Raw genomic sequence first — 16,396 nt, 5'->3', positions numbered from 1 at the left:
GGATTTTGAGTATGCGTTGGTGCTACTCTTTATTGCGAATAGGTTGACCTCGCGACTAAGTGATCACACTAGTCAAAGGGGCTTTTGTACTGCCAAAACTTTATCTTTTATTATGATGTAATGTAGACCCTTATGAGGTCAAATTCCTCAAAAACAATATGTACTAACAAATTATCAATGAATGTGGCGTGTATTTTACTTCCTTTGATGATGACAAAAACCAAGCACCTGACTCTGCTCGAGTCAACACTATTTAATTCATAAGTTTAATTGCATAAACTTGGCGATTATTTGCCTTCTAAATTAATAAACTCGGACAAAATACAATTGAGATGAAACAAGTAACGCTCGACTCGTTATCACCATTGAAGTCTTACCGACAAGTCTTTCTTTTTATTTTCTTATGTCAGAACCATGCCACCAAGGAAAAGACCAAGACCTTCCGGAAACTCAGCACCACCCCCTCCGCCGCCACCCCCGGAGTTTGATCCTGTGATGTTTCAGGCTGCAGTAACAGCAGCCGTGGCGGCAGCAATGTCGCAAATGGGTACAAATGGTTCCGGCGGTTCCGGATCCGGGAATACTAACTCGAATCAGGGGGACAGCACGGGGCGCATTAAGGAGTGTTCGTACAAAGACTTCACTAATGGCAAACCCGATCCTTTCGACGGAAGCGGGGGCGTCATAGCGCTGATGCAATGGTTCGAAAGGACCGAAGCAGTCTTCGAAATCTGTGCTTGTCCCGAAGCAAGCAAAGTCAAGTATGCGGCATTCACTTTCACAAGAAAAGCTCTTACTTGGTGGAATGGCCGAGTTAAGTCACTTACTCCTGCAGTGGCTAACTCCATAGGCTGGGAAAACTTAAAAGCGTTGATGTTAAAGGAGTACTGCCCGAGGGGAGAAATACAAAGACTCGAAGAGGAACTCTGGAATCTCAAGATGTCGGGGATGGATCTCGAAGCTTATACCGACCGATTCAATGACCTAGCACTCCTCTGTCCTGCAATGGTCACTCCGGAGGAGAAAAAGGTAGAACGATACCTTTGGGGACTGTCACCCCAGATCCATGACAGTGTTCTGGCCTCGAAACCTACTACCTTTGAAAGTGCCAAGGAATTGGCACAACAACTTATCGATCATAGGGCCAGCCGTGGCACCATGGTCGCCGCCACCAACCAAACGAAAGGAGGAAACAACAAGAGGAAGTTCTGGAACATTAAAAAGAAACAACCGGTGCAGGACCCCGCAAAGAAGCAACGGACAGTTGTTGTCCGTGTAGCCACTACTGCTTCTGCTCCAGCGCCGCCAAGGCCATATGCTGGAAATCTCCCCAAGTGCAACAAGTGCAACTTCCACCATACCGGTGCTTGTCGGGAAATGCACTGCAGAAACTGCAACAAGAAAGGGCATACCGCTCGTTTCTGTAAAGCGCCAGCACGATCAAACAACCAAGTTGCCAATGCGGGGGCAAGCCAAACCTGCTATGAATGTGGTGAAGCAGGACACTTCAGGAGAGACTGCCCCAAGGCACAAGCTCCTAATGTTGGTGGTGCAGGGAGAGTCCTGACGATGGGACGCGGAGAAGCAGTCAAGGATCCCTCGGTGGTTTCTGGTACGTTTCTCCTCAATAACACATATGCATGCGTACTATTTGATAGTGGAGCAGAGAGGAGTTTTGTGAGCCATGAATTCAAACAATTACTAAAACAAACCCCTCATTCATTAAAAGATACATACGTAGTAGAAATGGCTAATGGGAAAGAAGAGCACACTAATGATATATACTCAGGGTGTACCCTCACTCTAGACAACCATTCGTTTAAAGTAGACCTGATGCCGGTCACAATAAAATGCTTTGACATAATCATCGGTATGGATTGGTTAAGTTCACATCGTGCCGACATTCTATGTTACGAAAGGGCCGTTCGCCTTAATCTGCCGAATGGCGAAACCCTCTTCATCTATGGCGACAAACCCAGTTCAAATTTGCAAGTCATCTCTTGCGTCAAAGCCCAAAAGTACCTCCGAAAGGAGTACCACGCATTTCTAGCCCACATAGTAGATACGAAACGAGAGGTGAAGGATATCGACGACATTCCCGAGGTGTGCAACTATCCCGATGTATTCCCCGAAGATCTTCCAGGTGTACCCTCCGCACGACAAGTCGAATTCCGGATCGACTTAATCCCAGGAGCTACCCCCGTCGCTAAGGCTCCATACCGTTTAGCACCGGCAGAAATGCAAGAACTTTCCAGCCAGTTAAATGAACTGTTAAGCAAAGGATTTATCAGGCCAAGCTTCTCACCCTGGGGAGCACCGGTCTTGTTTGTAAAGAAGAAAGACGGATCTTTTCGCATGTGCATAGACTACCGGGAGCTAAACAAACTCACTATCAAGAACCGATATCCCTTACCCCGAATCGATGACCTCTTTGACCAACTCCAAGGAGCAAGCTACTTTTCAAAAATCGACTTGAGGTCGGGTTATCATCAACTGCGAGTACAAGAAGAGGATATTCCCAAGACTGCGTTCAGAACTCGTTACGGGCACTATGAGTTTGTGGTAATGCCCTTCGGATTAACGAACGCACCGGCGGTATTTATGAACCTGATGAATCGGGTGTGCCGACCCTACTTAGACAAATTCATGATTGTGTTCATCGACGATATTTTAATCTACTCCCGAAGCGAGGAAGAGCACCGTCAGCATCTCCGGCTAATCTTGGAAACATTGAGGGCTGAGAAGCTTTACGCCAAATTCTCTAAATGCGAATTCTGGATTAGAGAAGTGAATTTTCTTGGCCATGTGGTTAGCGAGAAGGGGATACATGTGGATCCCGCAAAAATCAAAGCTATTCAAAACTGGTCAGCACCTACAACGCCGACGGAAATTCGTCAATTTTTAGGGCTCGCCGGCTATTACCGAAGATTCATACAAAACTTCTCGAAGATCGCCAAACCACTTACCACCCTGACTCAAAAAGGTGTGGTATTTAAGTGGGGAGATAAACAAGAAGCCGCCTTCCAGACGTTAAAACAAGCCCTGTGCAGTGCACCAGTTTTGTCTCTTCCAGAAGGAACTGATGACTTCGTGGTATATTGCGATGCTTCAAATCAAGGCCTCGGATGCGTGCTCATGCAGAGAGGAAAAGTCATCGCCTACGCATCAAGACAGCTTAAAACACACGAAGTTAATTACACTACCCATGACCTTGAATTGGGAGCGGTAGTGTTCGCTTTGAAGATTTGGAGGCACTACCTCTACGGCACAAAATGTACCATCTTCACCGATCACAAAAGTCTTCAGCATATCCTCAATCAGAAAGAGCTCAACATGCGGCAACGAAGATGGGTTGAACTGCTAAACGATTACGAGTGCGAAATTCGCTACCACCCGGGCAAGGCCAATGTAGTGGCTGATGCCCTAAGCAGGAAGGAATATTCGGGCCGCCGAGTAAGATCCTTAACCATGACCATCCATTCCCACCTGGCCACACAAATCCGAGAAGCTCAACTAGAAGCCTTGAAACCAGAGAATGTCGCAGGTGAGGCATTAAGGGGAATGGATAAGAACTTAGAAGTCAAGGATGACGGAACTCGTTATCTCAGTAACTGGATCTGGACACCAAAGTTCGGTGGGATCCGAGACGTGGTCATGAATGAAGCACACAAGACTCGATACTCCATCCATCCAGGGTCAGACAAGATGTACCTAGACCTCAAAAAGTTATATTGGTGGCCGAATATGAAAGCCGAGATTGCTACATATGTGGGCAAGTGTCTGACTTGCGCCAAGGTCAAGGTGGAATACCAGAAACCTTCAGGACTACTACAGCAGCCTGATATACCGGAATGGAAGTGGGAGCGGATAACCATGGACTTCATAACCAAGCTGCCTAAGACTTCGAGCGGATTTGACACTATATGGGTGATTGTAGACAGATTGACCAAGTCTGCGCACTTCCTACCAATAAAGGAAACAGACAAGATGGAGAAATTAACCAGAATATACCTCAAGGAGATTATGCGACTGCATGGTGTACCAATATCTATCATCTCAGACCGAGATAGTAGGTTCACTTCGAGATTTTGGCAGTCCCTGCAGAAATCCTTGGGTACTAGGCTAGACATGAGTACGGCCTACCACCCACAAACTGACGGGCAGAGCGAGCGCACTATACAGACATTAGAAGACATGTTGAGAGCATGTGTGATAGACTTTGGTAAAGCGTGGGATACCCACTTGCCACTGATCGAATTCTCCTACAATAACAGCTATCACACCAGCATTAAAGTCGCTCCATTCGAAGCTCTTTACGGACGCAAGTGCAGGTCACCCCTATGTTGGGCTGAAGTGGGGGATACTCAGTTAGCTAGGGGACAAATTCCGAATAGCACCCTCACTGGTCCTGAAATCATAAGGGAGACCACAGAAAAGATTGTTCAAATTCGAGAAAGGCTGAAGGCCTCCCGAGATCGACAAAAGTGTTACGCGGATAAGCGACGCAAACCTTTGGAATTCCAGGTTGGTGATCGTGTGTTACTAAAGGTTTCCCCTTGGAAAGGAATGATACGCTTCGGCAAACGTGGGAAACTAAACCCGAGGTACATTGGACCGTTCGAAATCCTCGCCAGGATTGGTCCTGTGGCGTACAGACTTCGATTACCTCAAGAACTCGATAAGGTACATCCCACCTTTCACGTATCGAACCTGAAGAAATGTCTGTCCGACGAGACACTGGTGATACCTCTCGATGAGATCGAAGTTGACGAAAATCTCCACTTCGTGGAAGAGCCAGTAGAGATTATGGATCGGGAGGTCAAAAGAACAAAACAAAGCCGTATTCCCATTGTAAAGGTTCGATGGAACGCTAAACGAGGACCTGAGTTCACCTGGGAGCGCGAAGACCAAATGAAGCAAAAGTACCCGCACCTTTTCCTAAACCCTTAAAGCCCTGGCCAAAGCGTAAATTTCGGGACGAAATTCCCTCTAACGGGGGGATGATGTGACAATAGTCAAAATCGGGTCAAGTCTAAGCCGGTCAAGGTCAACGAGTCAAACCGGTCAACTCGATTAAAACCTTGTATGATAGGGTTTATATTATGTAATTACTGTATAACTCACTATTCTAATGAGAAAACACCACTTGGAAAGTTCATGTGTTTAAATTTCCTTAGCATTAGTGCTAAACAATGAACAAAAACAATAATACAATGTTGCATACTCATAGGGAGTGCGTAAGATCCTAAATCATGGCACAACGGGGTCTAAAGACCTTGCATTACGAAGCCGAACACTCTCATTCATCACACACGAAAACACTCTCAATCGTTTTCACTCTATCTTCCTGTATGTGAAACCTCTCCCACATATCTCTAAGTATGTCAAATCTCCCCCAAATCCCGCTAAGTATGTGAAATCTCTCTCACATATCTCTTTGTATGTGAAATCTCTCCAAGTATGTCAAATCTCTCCCAAATCTCTCCAAGTATGTGAAATCTCTCTCACATATCTCTTTGTATGTGAAATCTCTCCAAGTATGTCAAATCTCTCCTAAATCTCTCTAAGTATGTGAAATCTCTCTCACATATCTCTTTGTATGTGAAATCTCTCCAAGAATGTCAAATCTCTCCCAAATCTCTCCAAGTATGTGAAATCTCTCTCACATATCTCTTTGTATGTGAAATCTCTCCAAGTATGTCAAATCTCTCCCAAATCTCTCCAAGTATGTGAAATCTCTCTCACATATCTCTTTGTATGTGAAATCTCTCCAAGTATGTCAAATCTCTCCCAAATCTCTCTAAGTATGTGAAATCTCTCTCACATATCTCTTTGTATGTGAAATCTCTCCAAGTATGTCAAATCTCTCCTAAATCTCTCTAAGTATGTGAAATCTCTCTCACATATCTCTTTGTATGTGAAATCTCTCCAAGAATGTCAAATCTCTCCCAAATCTCTCCAAGTATGTGAAATCTCTCTCACATATCTCTTTGTATGTGAAATCTCTCCAAGTATGTCAAATCTCTCCCAAATCTCTCTAAGTATGTGAAATCTCTCTCACATATCTCTTTGTATGTGAAATCTCTCCAAGTATGTCAAATCTCTCCCAAATCTCTCTAAGTATGTGAAATCTCTCTCACATATCTCTTTGTATGTGAAATCTCTCCAAGAATGTCAAATCTCTCCCAAATCTCTCTAAGTATGTGAAATCTCTCTCACATATCTCTTTGTATGTGAAATCTCTCCAAGAATGTCAAATCTCTCCCAAATCTCTCCAAGTATGTGAAATCTCTCTCACGTATCTCTTCGTATGCAAAATCTCTCCAAGTACGTCAAATCTCTCCCAAATCTCTCTGAGAACGAGGAATCTCTCTCAAATCTCCCTCGAAATCTCTCCCAACTTTCTATAATCACTCGGGGCATCCCGACCCTCGAATTTGGCGAAAATAACCCAAAAACGGAAGTCTACGCGAAAAACGGACTCAAGGAAACGAACCCTCAGAACCGAAAGTACTATTCATGAACCGAACCGAAAGCACTGTTCATGAGGGTCTGAACCGAAAGTACTGTTCATGAGCTGAACCGAAAGTACTGTTCATGAGCTGAACCGAAAGTACTGTTCATCCGAACCGAACCATGCAAGGAGGAAAGGTCCGAACCGAACCATGCAAGGAAGAAGGATCCGAACCGAAAGTACTGTTCATTACTGTTCACTACAGTACCTTCGGTTCTAGCCTGACCTCGGACCGAACCTTGCCTTCGCGTCGGACTGCCTCCCTTCGGACCGAACCCTCGCTTCCCTTCTCGCTTCCGGTTCAGCCTCTCGCTTCCGACTCAGCAGCAACAAGGACCGAGCCTCGGCCTAGGGACCGAACCTCGGCCTAGGACCGAGAGGTCTCGCTGGGAAGCACTTTTCTCCCGGTTTTCAACCAAATTTGCGTTTTAAGCCCGTTTTTAATTATTTTAACGCGGGATTTTCACCCAAAATCATAATTTAACATAATAAACCCTAAATATTCACAATTTAATCATAAATTCATAAAAATCTCTATTTAAATAATAAAAGCAAGTGGGTAAAAGTACAAATAGGAGGAGTGTTGACTTTGCCTTACTTTATGACACAAGCAACCACTCCCACACCCACTCTATGACCAGCCATACCTCCCCACCTTACCTAAGTCACATCAATGTCCTTTCCACTCAATCATTACTCCTTCCCACGTTTTTGAGAGCTGGATATTCATCCTCTCTCCTCATTTTCTCTCATTCACTCTCATTCCACCAAAGATTCAACTCCAACTTTTTCTCTCCAACTTTTCTCTCAAATTCAAGATCTCAAGGCTGATCATCAAGTGTTCTACCACTCTTGGTAAGTGTAATCCATCCTCCTTGTGATTCTCACACTTCGTTCTACTCAAATCATTGATAGCTCATACAAACTCCATAACTATCATGCTAGATTCTCGAAATCTTCAAGACATTCCAAGTGCCCTTGAGTTAAGCACCTCCGTTCTTCATCAATCATCTACTGAAAACACTTAAGGTGAGTTCATACCCCTACATTTTCACGTTTTCTCAAGTTTTTAGGGGGGGAATACAAGTTAAAACATTAAGAACATAACTACATTTTTCTAACAGCTTTCATCAGAAAAGTTCAACTCCATTCACGGACTGTTTTGGACATCTTAAGCATTTTTGTTTTCAAAACTGTTTTAGGTGCATATACTTCTTAGCTTTAAAATGACTACTTGCACATCTCCATACGATTTTTCTACAATTTATGGTGATTTTTACAAAACTGCCTATCATTTCAAACACCAATCCGGACCAGTCTGTGATTATGGACTTTTTCACCTAAGTTACAGGTCATTAAAAATCATGATAAAAATTATGAGTAAACTAGACACATTTTGGGAACTCTCAGAATTTACGGATTTAGTTTTTGACTTCGTATGATTTTTCTATGGCTTTTCTAAAACAGTACAGGAAAGTCTAATATAGTTAACATCATATAATTTTCATAACACCTTGTAACATGTTGAGCAAGATGTATATTATTAAGTGTTCATGTATATTTTCAATATATGACATTCTTGTGTTAGTATCTAGTCATAAACCTGTTAACAAATGGATTTTTACTAGATAAAGCATAGATTACACAAAGCATTATTATTGAAGTATACCCGTTACACACAAACGTTAAATAAACTATGTTAAGTAAAAATTACGTACTTTACTGTTACTACCTTCGTTTTGATAAACTATAATAGGTATAGTTTACGATGGATTTCAAAATGCATACCTCACCAAAAGGAAACTTTCATTATGATTAAGTGTAAATTCGTTAAATACTTTGTGAGTCATTCTCTTCACATAAATCATAAGTCCTGTATTGTAACCAGAGTCTCTTGGAAGGAGAGCGTGATAGTTGTATATAGATCTATATTGGGCTTGACAACCCACACCAGAGCTGCTCGCAACAGCTAGACCGGCAGGTCTGTGGTGACAAGTGTCATTTCAGTTCTACGACGCCCGAAGAACGTCGTATTCAGGCCACCTAGGTCATAGTATGGTTATAATAGCTCACAGAAAGTATTAACAAACTTAAGAATGTACGAGAGTTTCACTGATATCATACGCGTTTGTATTGAAATAAACACACATTATTTTCTGTATATAAGAAAGATTACTCATATATTTCAGTCTTTGGATACAAGACTACATTATTCATTTTAAGGAAATTATCGGATTTTTCTGGAACAACTATACAATTACATGACGAGCTTTTTCATAATTATATACAAAAACTTATGAACTCACCAACCATTGTGTTGACATTTTTTTTAAACTACTTGTATTCTCAGGAAATCGCTAAACAGGTATCAAAGTACTTTTGAGGATGGGACGTTAAGGCGTCAAACTTATCATATTTTGTCAACATATTGTAATTGATTTTGAAACATGTAATCCATACATTGATGTAACTCTTTCAATTATATTTATGTTGGTTGTATTTACTTTTATCACTATTACCATTGTTGTTATGATACTACACATGAAGTCCTCCATCCCTGGACGTTTCCGCCATCCTTGGTTCAGGGGTGTGACAGATTGGTATCAGAGCACGGTTTATAGTGAATTAAGTATATCAAACAACATAGGATATACAAACTATAAACACATTTGGGACTAAGAGTCTCTGATTTTCAAAACATTCTAACCGGTTATACTTTTTGAAAACAAATAAGTTCTGTTTAAAAGTATACCTACATGCATTGCATACGCGCGTAGTGTCATAACTAGAAGAACATAAACTAAAAGAAGAGGAGTTGAACGCTACGAGTATGCCTTGGTATGAGTAATCAGTTTTGGGAAGGATATAGCCTGATCAACTATATTAGTCCGGAAAGTGACTTACTCATATCGGGGGATAGTCGTAGGAGGGCAACAAGTCTAATAACTTAACTTCACCCTACCAAAAGTGCTATAAGAACCAAATCTAAACATTTAAAATACTATAGGAGTATTTGTATGTTGCTATATCGCAATATTATTAATATCTACCGCTATCCGCTTCTTACCCCTCTATTCTCGCGCAGACGACATGGCAGGATTTCACCTACCAGGAGACCCATACTTTCCCAACCAGGGAAATGCCGGCTGGATTGAGGAAGAGCCCGAAGAGCTGATTGAAGAAGATCCCGAAGAAGATCCCGAAGAAGAGCCCGAAGAAGAAGAAGAGGAGGTAGACGAAGAAGAAGAAGAAGAGGAAGACGACGAGGTGGACATGGATGAAGAGGAAAGTGAAGAAGAGCCAGAGGAGGAAGTCTTCAACCCCCCTTACATTGCTAGGGTGCCTGCAAACCGCTGGGGGCACAATGGGCCTGAGCCCCGTTGGGCAACCATGATCGAGAGGTGGAGTCGGCAACAGCGCCAGAGGTCACCCTATGGCGACCAACGAGGTTATTATGACCTCAGTCACGGGGGACCGGCTGACAGAGCTCTCCCCGTTATGACCCAGCACATCACGAACTTGGGAAACCAGAGTAGGGAAATGGCAGACCAGATTCAAAATCTCAGCGCTATTACGGCAGCCACCGATGCACGCACCCGGGATTTGGAGAAGGACTTCTATCCATTGGACCGACTCATCGAGGACCTTACCGCCGCTCGAGCGGAGGTAAGGGAGTACCAGGTGAGGCACGCAGCTCTCGAGGAGAGAGTGATCGCGGCTGAGCGCCGGATTGCGGAGCTTCAGGGAGCCTCGACCTCATCCCAGGGCCACCATGGACCAGATGCTACCCGCCACGAGTAGTGTTCGCGCTACTAATATTTTGTTATAAATCTAGGATTTTGAGTATGCGTTGGTGCTACTCTTTATTGCGAATAGGTTGACCTCGCGACTAAGTGATCACACTAGTCAAAGGGGCTTTTGTACTGCCAAAACTTTATCTTTTATTATGATGTAATGTAGACCCTTATGAGGTCAAATTCCTCAAAAACAATATGTACTAACAAATTATCAATGAATGTGGCGTGTATTTTACTTCCTTTGATGATGACAAAAACCAAGCACCTGACTCTGCTCGAGTCAACACTATTTAATTCATAAGTTTAATTGCATAAACTTGGCGATTATTTGCCTTCTAAATTAATAAACTCGGACAAAATACAATTGAGATGAAACAAGTAACGCTCGACTCGTTATCACCATTGAAGTCTTACCGACAAGTCTTTCTTTTTATTTTCTTATGTCAGAACCATGCCACCAAGGAAAAGACCAAGACCTTCCGGAAACTCAGCACCACCCCCTCCGCCGCCACCCCCGGAGTTTGATCCTGTGATGTTTCAGGCTGCAGTAACAGCAGCCGTGGCGGCAGCAATGTCGCAAATGGGTACAAATGGTTCCGGCGGTTCCGGATCCGGGAATACTAACTCGAATCAGGGGGACAGCACGGGGCGCATTAAGGAGTGTTCGTACAAAGACTTCACTAATGGCAAACCCGATCCTTTCGACGGAAGCGGGGGCGTCATAGCGCTGATGCAATGGTTCGAAAGGACCGAAGCAGTCTTCGAAATCTGTGCTTGTCCCGAAGCAAGCAAAGTCAAGTATGCGGCATTCACTTTCACAAGAAAAGCTCTTACTTGGTGGAATGGCCGAGTTAAGTCACTTACTCCTGCAGTGGCTAACTCCATAGGCTGGGAAAACTTAAAAGCGTTGATGTTAAAGGAGTACTGCCCGAGGGGAGAAATACAAAGACTCGAAGAGGAACTCTGGAATCTCAAGATGTCGGGGATGGATCTCGAAGCTTATACCGACCGATTCAATGACCTAGCACTCCTCTGTCCTGCAATGGTCACTCCGGAGGAGAAAAAGGTAGAACGATACCTTTGGGGACTGTCACCCCAGATCCATGACAGTGTTCTGGCCTCGAAACCTACTACCTTTGAAAGTGCCAAGGAATTGGCACAACAACTTATCGATCATAGGGCCAGCCGTGGCACCATGGTCGCCGCCACCAACCAAACGAAAGGAGGAAACAACAAGAGGAAGTTCTGGAACATTAAAAAGAAACAACCGGTGCAGGACCCCGCAAAGAAGCAACGGACAGTTGCTGTCCGTGTAGCCACTACTGCTTCTGCTCCAGCGCCGCCAAGGCCATATGCTGGAAATCTCCCCAAGTGCAACAAGTGCAACTTCCACCATACCGGTGCTTGTCGGGAAATGCACTGCAGAAACTGCAACAAGAAAGGGCATACCGCTCGTTTCTGTAAAGCGCCAGCACGATCAAACAACCAAGTTGCCAATGCGGGGGCAAGCCAAACCTGCTATGAATGTGGTGAAGCAGGACACTTCAGGAGAGACTGCCCCAAGGCACAAGCTCCTAATGTTGGTGGTGCAGGGAGAGTCCTGACGATGGGACGCGGAGAAGCAGTCAAGGATCCCTCGGTGGTTTCTGGTACGTTTCTCCTCAATAACACATATGCATGCGTACTATTTGATAGTGGAGCAGAGAGGAGTTTTGTGAGCCATGAATTCAAACAATTACTAAAACAAGCCCTGTGCAGTGCACCAGTTTTGTCTCTTCCTGAAGGAACTGATGACTTCGTGGTATATTGCGATGCTTCAAATCAAGGCCTCGGATGCGTGCTCACGCAGAGAGGAAAAGTCATCGCCTACGCATCAAGACAGCTTAAAACACACGAAGTTAATTACACTACCCATGACCTTGAATTGGGAGCGGTAGTGTTCGCTTTGAAGATTTGGAGGCACTACCTCTACGGCACAAAATGTACCATCTTCACCGATCACAAAAGTCTTCAGCATATCCTCAATCAGAAAGAGCTCAACATGCGGCAACGAAGATGGGTTGAACTGCTAAACGATTACGAGTGCGAAATTCGCTACCACCCGGGCAAGGCCAATGTAGTGGCTGATGCCCTAAGCAGGAAGGAATATTCGGGCCGCCGAGTAAGATCCTTAACCATGACCATCCATTCCCACCTGGCCACACAAATCCGAGAAGCTCAACTAGAAGCCTTGAAACCAGAGAATGTCGCAGGTGAGGCATTAAGGGGAATGGATAAGAACTTAGAAGTCAAGGATGACGGAACTCGTTATCTCAGTAACCGGATCTGGACACCAAAGTTCGGTGGGATCCGAGACGTGGTCATGAATGAAGCACACAAGACTCGATACTCCATCCATCCAGGGTCAGACAAGATGTACCTAGACCTCAAAAAGTTATATTGGTGGCCGAATATGAAAGCCGAGATTGCTACATATGTGGGCAAGTGTCTGACTTGCGCCAAGGTCAAGGTGGAATACCAGAAACCTTCAGGACTACTACAGCAGCCTGATATACCGGAATGGAAGTGGGAGCGGATAACCATGGACTTCATAACCAAGCTGCCTAAGACTTCGAGCGGATTTGACACTATATGGGTGATTGTAGACAGATTGACCAAGTCTGCGCACTTCCTACCAATAAAGGAAACAGACAAGATGGAGAAATTAACCAGAATATACCTCAAGGAGATTGTGCGACTGCATGGTGTACCAATATCTATCATCTCAGACCGAGATAGTAGGTTCACTTCGAGATTTTGGCAGTCCCTGCAGAAATCCTTGGGTACTAGGCTAGACATGAGTACGGCCTACCACCCACAAACTGACGGGCAGAGCGAGCGCACTATACAGACATTAGAAGACATGTTGAGAGCATGTGTGATAGACTTTGGTAAAGCGTGGGATACCCACTTGCCACTGATCGAATTCTCCTACAATAACAGCTATCACACCAGCATTAAAGTCGCTCCATTCGAAGCTCTTTACGGACGCAAGTGCAGGTCACCCCTATGTTGGGCTGAAGTGGGGGATACTCAGTTAGCTAGGGGACAAATTCCGAATAGCACCCTCACTGGTCCTGAAATCATAAGGGAGACCACAGAAAAGATTGTTCAAATTCGAGAAAGGCTGAAGGCCTCCCGAGATCGACAAAAGTGTTACGCGGATAAGCGACGCAAACCTTTGGAATTCCAGGTTGGTGATCGTGTGTTACTAAAGGTTTCCCCTTGGAAAGGAATGATACGCTTCGGCAAACGTGGGAAACTAAACCCGAGGTACATTGGACCGTTCGAAATCCTCGCCAGGATTGGTCCTGTGGCGTACAGACTTCGATTACCTCAAGAACTCGATAAGGTACATCCCACCTTTCACGTATCGAACCTGAAGAAATGTCTGTCCGACGAGACACTGGTGATACCTCTCGATGAGATCGAAGTTGACGAAAATCTCCACTTCGTGGAAGAGCCAGTAGAGATTATGGATCGGGAGGTCAAAAGAACGAAACAAAGCCGTATTCCCATTGTAAAGGTTCGATGGAACGCTAAACGAGGACCTGAGTTCACCTGGGAGCGCGAAGACCAAATGAAGCAAAAGTACCCGCACCTTTTCCTAAACCCTTAAAGCCCTGGCCAAAGCGTAAATTTCGGGACGAAATTCCCTCTAACGGGGGGATGATGTGACAATAGTCAAAATCGGGTCAAGTCTAAGCCGGTCAAGGTCAACGAGTCAAACCGGTCAACTCGATTAAAACCTTGTATGATAGGGTTTATATTATGTAATTACTGTATAACTCACTATTCTAATGAGAAAACACCACTTGGAAAGTTCATGTGTTTAAATTTCCTTAGGATTAGTGCTAAACAATGAACAAAAACAATAATACAATGTTGCATACTCATAGGGAGTGCGTAAGATCCTAAATCATGGCACAACGGGGTCTAAAGACCTTGCATTACGAAGCCGAACACTCTCATTCATCACACACGAAAACACTCTCAATCGTTTTCACTCTATCTTCCTGTATGTGAAACCTCTCCCACATATCTCTAAGTATGTCAAATCTCCCCCAAATCCCGCTAAGTATGTGAAATCTCTCTCACATATCTCTTTGTATGTGAAATCTCTCCAAGTATGTCAAATCTCTCCCAAATCTCTCCAAGTATGTGAAATCTCTCTCACATATCTCTTTGTATGTGAAATCTCTCCAAGTATGTCAAATCTCTCCTAAATCTCTCTAAGTATGTGAAATCTCTCTCACATATCTCTTTGTATGTGAAATCTCTCCAAGAATGTCAAATCTCTCCCAAATCTCTCCAAGTATGTGAAATCTCTCTCACATATCTCTTTGTATGTGAAATCTCTCCAAGTATGTCAAATCTCTCCCAAATCTCTCCAAGTATGTGAAATCTCTCTCACATATCTCTTTGTATGTGAAATCTCTCCAAGTATGTCAAATCTCTCCCAAATCTCTCTAAGTATGTGAAATCTCTCTCACATATCTCTTTGTATGTGAAATCTCTCCAAGTATGTCAAATCTCTCCTAAATCTCTCTAAGTATGTGAAATCTCTCTCACATATCTCTTTGTATGTGAAATCTCTCCAAGAATGTCAAATCTCTCCCAAATCTCTCCAAGTATGTGAAATCTCTCTCACATATCTCTTTGTATGTGAAATCTCTCCAAGTATGTCAAATCTCTCCCAAATCTCTCTAAGTATGTGAAATCTCTCTCACATATCTCTTTGTATGTGAAATCTCTCCAAGTATGTCAAATCTCTCCCAAATCTCTCTAAGTATGTGAAATCTCTCTCACATATCTCTTTGTATGTGAAATCTCTCCAAGAATGTCAAATCTCTCCCAAATCTCTCTAAGTATGTGAAATCTCTCTCACATATCTCTTTGTATGTGAAATCTCTCCAAGAATGTCAAATCTCTCCCAAATCTCTCCGAGTATGTGAAATCTCTCTCACGTATCTCTTCGTATGCAAAATCTCTCCAAGTACGTCAAATCTCTCCCAAATCTCTCTGAGAACGAGGAATCTCTCTCAAATCTCCCTCGAAATCTCTCCCAACTTTCTATAATCACTCGGGGCATCCCGACCCTCGAATTTGGCGAAAATAACCCAAAAACGGAAGTCTACGCGAAAAACGGACTCAAGGAAACGAACCCTCAGAACCGAAAGTACTATTCATGAACCGAACCGAAAGCACTGTTCATGAGGGTCTGAACCGAAAGTACTGTTCATGAGCTGAACCGAAAGTACTGTTCATGAGCTGAACCGAAAGTACTGTTCATCCGAACCGAACCATGCAAGGAGGAAAGGTCCGAACCGAACCATGCAAGGAAGAAGGATCCGAACCGAAAGTACTGTTCATTACTGTTCACTACAGTACCTTCGGTTCTAGCCTGACCTCGGACCGAACCTTGCCTTCGCGTCGGACTGCCTCCCTTCGGACCGAACCCTCGCTTCCCTTCTCGCTTCCGGTTCAGCCTCTCGCTTCCGACTCAGCAGCAACAAGGACCGAGCCTCGGCCTAGGGACCGAACCTCGGCCTAGGACCGAGAGGTCTCGCTGGGAAGCACTTTTCTCCCGGTTTTCAACCAAATTTGCGTTTTAAGCCCGTTTTTAATTATTTTAACGCGGGATTTTCACCCAAAATCATAATTTAACATAATAAACCCTAAATATTCACAATTTAATCATAAATTCATAAAAATCTCTATTTAAATAATAAAAGCAAGTGGGTAAAAGTACAAATAGGAGGAGTGTTGACTTTGCCTTACTTTATGACACAAGCAACCACTCCCACACCCACTCTATGACCAGCCATACCTCCCCACCTTACCTAAGTCACATCAATGTCCTTTCCACTCAATCATTACTCCTTCCCACGTTTTTGAGAGCTGGATATTCATCCTCTCTCCTCATTTTCTCTCATTCACTCTCATTCCACCAAAGATTCAACTCCAACTTTTTCTCTCCAACTTTTCTCTCAAATTCAAGATCTCAAGGCTGATCATCAAGTGTTCTACCACTCTTGGTAAGTGT

This window comes from Lactuca sativa, chromosome 5, assembly GCF_002870075.4.
Source record: "Lactuca sativa cultivar Salinas chromosome 5, Lsat_Salinas_v11, whole genome shotgun sequence".
Classification (NCBI taxonomy): domain Eukaryota; kingdom Viridiplantae; phylum Streptophyta; class Magnoliopsida; order Asterales; family Asteraceae; genus Lactuca; species Lactuca sativa.
This window is presented reverse-complemented; position numbering follows the sequence as displayed.